We start from the raw sequence: 6,000 nt of genomic DNA, 5'->3' as shown, positions 1-6,000 counted from the left end.
CCTGTTTAGTTTCATAAATTTAAGTTCATTATGAAACCATAGCAACTTGAATCACTCAAAACGGATTTAAAACGAAGAAGTTATGGGTTAAACAAAATTTGATATTTTTGCTTGTTGTAGCTACATGAAATTTGTAACAAATCTATTCTAACCATAACTTAACTAACTTATATTGTATTATGCATGTACTCTAACATATTATGTAACCTTGATAGACCATATACACGTATGCAATGTTTTGACATATCATATCGACGTCATATATATATATATATATATATATATATATATATATATATATATATATATATATATATATATATATATATATATATATATATATATATATATATATTATTTGGAACAACCATAGACACTCTATATGCTGTAATGCCAGAGTTCGCTATACAGGGTTGAGGTTGATTCCAAAATATATCTACTTTGAGTTGTGATCTAGCCTGAGACTTGTATACACTGGGTCGTGGATTGATTCGAGATAATATATGTTGATTTATTTCTGTACTATTAACTGTGGACAAATAGTTGTAGATTACTAACGACGGACTGCTAACTTAACAAACTTAAATCATTAAAACATAATAAAAAAATGTTGTGAATATATTTCGATCATACTTTGATATATATATATATATATGTATATATTGTTATAGGTTCGTGAATCGACCAGTGGCCAAGTCTTATTACCGGCAAAGTAAAAAATCTGTGAAAGTGAGTTATAGTCCCGCTTTTAAAATCTATTATTTTTGGGATGAGAATACATGCAGTTTTATAAATGCTTTACGAAATAGACACAAGTGATCAAAAAAATTACATTCTATGTTGAATTATCGAACCGAATATGCCCCTTTTTAGCTTGGTAGCCTAAGAATTGGTGTTTATTATAATTGCCACCAATTGACGCGAATCCTAAAGATAGATCTATTTGGCCCAACAAGCTTCATCCGAGTTACGGATACTTTAGTACTTCGATTTATCATATCCGATGAGAGTCCCGGAATGATGGGGATATTCTATATGCATCCTGTTAAGGTCGATTACCAGGTGTTCATCATATGAATGATTTTTATGCAGTTTGCATGTTATTGAGAAATGGAAATTGAAAATCTTGTGGTCTATTATTACGAATTGATAAATATATAGGTTAAACCTATAACTCACCAACATTTTTGTTGATGTTTAAAGCATGTTTATTCTCAGGTGATTATTAAGAGCTTCCGCTGTTGCATACTAAATAAAGACAAGATTGGAGTCTGCATGCTTATATAATATTGTTTAAAAACTGCATTCGAAGACTTATATTGTTGTGTAATATTATTGTAAATCATTATTTAATGGTCATGTGAAAATGCTATATTTTAGATTATCATTGTTTGATAAACGTCATAATATTTTAAATCTTTATCGATAAAATAAAGGTTATGGTTTGTTTTAAAAATCGAATGCAGTCTTTGAAAAACGTCTCATATAGAGGTCAATACCTCGCAAGGAAATCAATTAATATGAAACGTTTATAATCGATATCAACGGGACATTTCAGTTGGTATCCGAGCGTTGGTCTTAGAGAACCAGAAATTTGCATTAGTGTGTCTTACCGAGTTTGTTAGGATGCATTAGTGAGTCTGGATTCGACCGTGTTTTCTTTAAAGACGATTGCTTAACACTTTTTGTTGGAAACTATATATTATTAACATGTAAATATTATGTGATATATTAATCTCTTAACGTGTTTGATATTGTGTGATAGATGTCTACCTCTAGTACAAATCCCATCGACTCACCTAATAATAATGAAGAGTCGAATATATTTTGGGAAGATTCACAAATTCCCGAGGAAGAACCGGAAGAGGAGGAACCGGAAGAGGAAGAACCGGAAGAGGAGGAACCGGAAGAAGAAGAGGTCCCGGAGGAAGAAATATTAATAACTACAGAAAAACGGTTAAATAAAAGAAAATCCTCCACCAATTGACCACAGTTAAAAATGGTCAATGGTGTTTCCGCCAAGGAAGCAAAATATTGGGAAAATTACTAGTTTTCTGATGAATCGGATTCCGATGAGAATTTCGATGATGTTATAGAAATTACCTCGACCCAATTTGAAAAAGCAAAAGAAAACAATAAGGGAAAAGGCATCAAAATAGAAAAACCCAAGCCCAAAACCGATGAACTTTATGTTAACATGAAGTACCCTGATGGGGTGTACCGTAAACACCCGTATTTCTTAAACTTTCAGTGTTGACTGACAACTTTTGACGCATTTATTACAGTGTAGGGTTTATTATTTTTATTATTATTAATTAATTAAGTAGGGTTTATATTTAATAATAATTAGTTTTAGTTTTAAATTAATCTTGTGTTTTAAGTTTAGTATTTATTATTTACATATATAGATTAATATTTTTATAAAATAATAATATAAAAATAATATTTTTATAAAATTTGTATTTTTATCATTTATTTCGTAATATTTATCGTTCGCTATATAATTTTAAGTTTAGTATTTTGCCGTAGTTATTTTTATACTTCTAGATTTTTAGGCTTTGCCGTAAAATCCCTTAAGTACTTTTTCTTTAGATTAAGATTTAGGCACTTTAGAATTTTACGCCATTTCACGTTTATAGTTTAGTGTCTTTTTAAGTAATTGCCGTTTTCTGTTTAGAATTGCATTTAAGTTTTAATACCTTCAGGCGCAACTTTTTTAGATTTAATTTTTAGACTTTTAAGTTTCAACATTTTTCTTTCTTATTTTTATTTTTCGACATTTTTCGACGCGCTTCTTTTTCTTTTTCATTTCTACGCTTTAATTTTTAGGACTTAGATTTTTATTTTAAAATTTCGACGAAAAATTATTTTAAGCGATTAAATTGATAGATATCCAAATTTTCTGGTTCGTAGTAATAGTTGGATTTGTTAGTGGCGAGTTGTGGGCTTCCGATTTAAAGGGTCCTGGCTACCTGCTGCATCTATTGGCTATTCGAAACGTGGGCAAAATCAGAAAAGTCTATTAATTTGATAGCTTATATAATTTTTATTTCTCTTTTTATAACTAATAGGATATTCAGTGAATGCACCGAGCAAAACGTTCACCACCTTTCATACGTTCACCACCTGTAACTCGATTTAGATATCTAGCCAATATTATCGTCGTTGATTTTTCTTTAGAATCATCATCTAGTCGAACGAGTACTCCAATTCAAATTTCCGATAATTCATTTTTTGAACCCGACTTCACAATTGAGAACCTGAAGGATATTCAAGGACAATTCCAAGATCTTGAACCACTAATCATTCCTCCTGAACCACAAACCATTAAATCAGAATCCTCTAGTGATTCGTATTCAACAAATTCAATTATGGAAGTAACAGAACCTCAAAGTATGGAAGATCGAATGAGAGCCACACGCACTGGCCAAGGTCATGCCATTACGCGACCAGACATTAATGCGCCAGATTATGAAATCAAAGGACAAATCCTACACATGGTAACTAATCAATGCCAATATAGTGGTACGCCAAAAGAAGATCCAAACGGACATTTTCGAACATTTAATAGGATCTGTACTCTATTTAAAATCAGAGAAGATGAGGATGAACAAATCTATCTCATGTTGTTTCCCTGGACTTTAAAGGTAGAAGCCAAAGATTGGTTAAAATCGTTACCTGAAGGATCGATTGATACATGGGATGTCTTAGTTGAAAAATTTCTTAAAAGATTCTTTCCGGCATCTAAAGCCGTAAGACTTCAAGGAGAAATTGTTACGTTCATGCAAAAGCCAAATGAAACTCTATATGAAGCGTGGACAAGATTTGGAAAGTTGTTGAGAGGATGTCCTCAACACGGTTTAGATACTTATCAAATAGTGCAAATATTCTACCAAGGATGCGATGTTGCTATAAGAAAGGATATCGACACAGTAGCTAGTGGTTCCATTATGAAGAAAACCGCAACCGAAGCTCACAAGATTATTGATAACACAGCTTCCCACTCTCATGAGTGGCATCAGGAAAAATATATCTTTTATTCATCTAACGTGGCTAGAGCCGATTCTAGCCAGGACTTTGATTCCATTTCCGCAAAAATAGATGCTTTCGAGAGACGAATGGAAAAGATGACTAAAGATATTCACGCAATACGAATCAGTTGTGAGCAATACGGTGGACCACACTTAATGAAAGATTATCACATCGAGCAAACGATGGAATAACGTGAGAATGTTTCCTACATGAACCAAAGGCCGGGAAATAATTATCAAAATAATTATGAACTGCCAAGGCCAAACTTCAATCGAAATCAAAACATTCTTTACAATCCAAATGGACCCAACAATAACTCGTACAACCAACAAGGTCCGAATAACCAACCAACTCAAAACAACACTTTCAATCAACAAAGACCTAGCTTGTATAAACCACCACAACAAACCGAAGAGAAAAAGTCAAATCTGGAAGAAATAGTACAAAAGCTAGTTGAATCTCAAACACAATTTATTGCAACTCAAACCCAAACGAATGAGAAGTTTTATCAGTCATTTAGAACTCAACAAGCTTCCATTTTGAATCTAGAAAAACACGTAGGTACTCTTGCTAGCATGATGAGTGAGAGGGAACAAGGAAAGCTACCGAGTGATACTGAAGTAAATCCCCAGAATGAGAATGTTAATATGGTGTCAACAAATTCTGAAAAACCAGCACCAGAAGATGGGAAGGATTTAAATGTGAGTAACAATGAAGAAGTTACACCACCACCACCACCACCACCCGAGTATGTAAAGCCAGTGGTGGCACCATACAACCACGCATCCCGTTTCCAAGAAAAGGAGTTGAGTATGAGCAAGTGATACGTAATAAAATTTGTGATACCTTAGGAAAAAAGAAGAAGAATAAGAAAGTGCAAGAAACAAAAACCGTAAAAATAAACCCGGAGAAGACAGTTCCACCAAAACCTCCACCCAGGTTAGGTGATCCGGGTGAATTTATTGTTCCTTATCTACTTAGTGATTGTGTCATGTATGATGCACTAGCAGATTTAGGTGCGAGTATAAGTGTTATGCCTCTTTCATTATATAAGAGATTAGGTGTAGGTGAGTTAAGTCCAACGAAAATGAGTGTTCGACTCTTTGATCAAACCATTAAGCACTCAGTTGGAATTGCTGACAACCTACCCGTTCAAGTAGGTAATTTAACCTTTCTAGTCGAATTTATTGTCATTGACATAGAAGAGGACTCAAACATTCCTCTAATTTTAGGTCGACCATTTTTAGCGTTCACCGGGGCGTTATTTGATGTAAGAAAGGGTAGAATGACACTTAGTGATGGTGAAAAATTGGTCCCCTTTGTGATTCGAAAGTCTAAATCTCCACCAACCAAAACCGTTGAACCAAAAACGATTGGTAAAAACCATATTGTTTTACCAACTCCAACGGTAGTGCTTAATAATAATAAAATGCCTAAGTGTGGGGAAGATGAAGTAACACCTAATGATGACCTGATAACAAAGAACCCCATTGTTGATACAAAATTAAATGACCCCATTATTAATAGTTCAATGAAGAAACTTATTAAACGAATTCGCGATGCTAGAACCAAGGGGAACTTTAAGTTATGTAACTGTAGTGACCCGAAATTTTCCATGTTTATATATATTAATTGAGATTGATATTTACATGATTAAATGTTTCCAACATGTTAAGCAATCAAACTTGTTAAGACTTGATTAATTGAAATATGTTTCATATAGACAATTTACCACCCAAGTTGACCGGCGATTCACGAATGTTAAAACTTGTAAAAACGACATGACGATATATATATGGATATACATATGGTTAACATGAGATTATGATAAGTAAGTATCTCCATAAGTATATTAACAATGAGTTATATACATATAAATAAGACTACTAACTTAATGATTTTTAAACGAGACATATATGTAACGATTATCGTTGTAAAGACATTTAATGTATATATATCATATTAAGA

The sequence above is a fragment of the Rutidosis leptorrhynchoides genome, chromosome 9 (assembly GCF_046630445.1).
Source record: "Rutidosis leptorrhynchoides isolate AG116_Rl617_1_P2 chromosome 9, CSIRO_AGI_Rlap_v1, whole genome shotgun sequence".
Classification (NCBI taxonomy): domain Eukaryota; kingdom Viridiplantae; phylum Streptophyta; class Magnoliopsida; order Asterales; family Asteraceae; genus Rutidosis; species Rutidosis leptorrhynchoides.
This window is presented reverse-complemented; position numbering follows the sequence as displayed.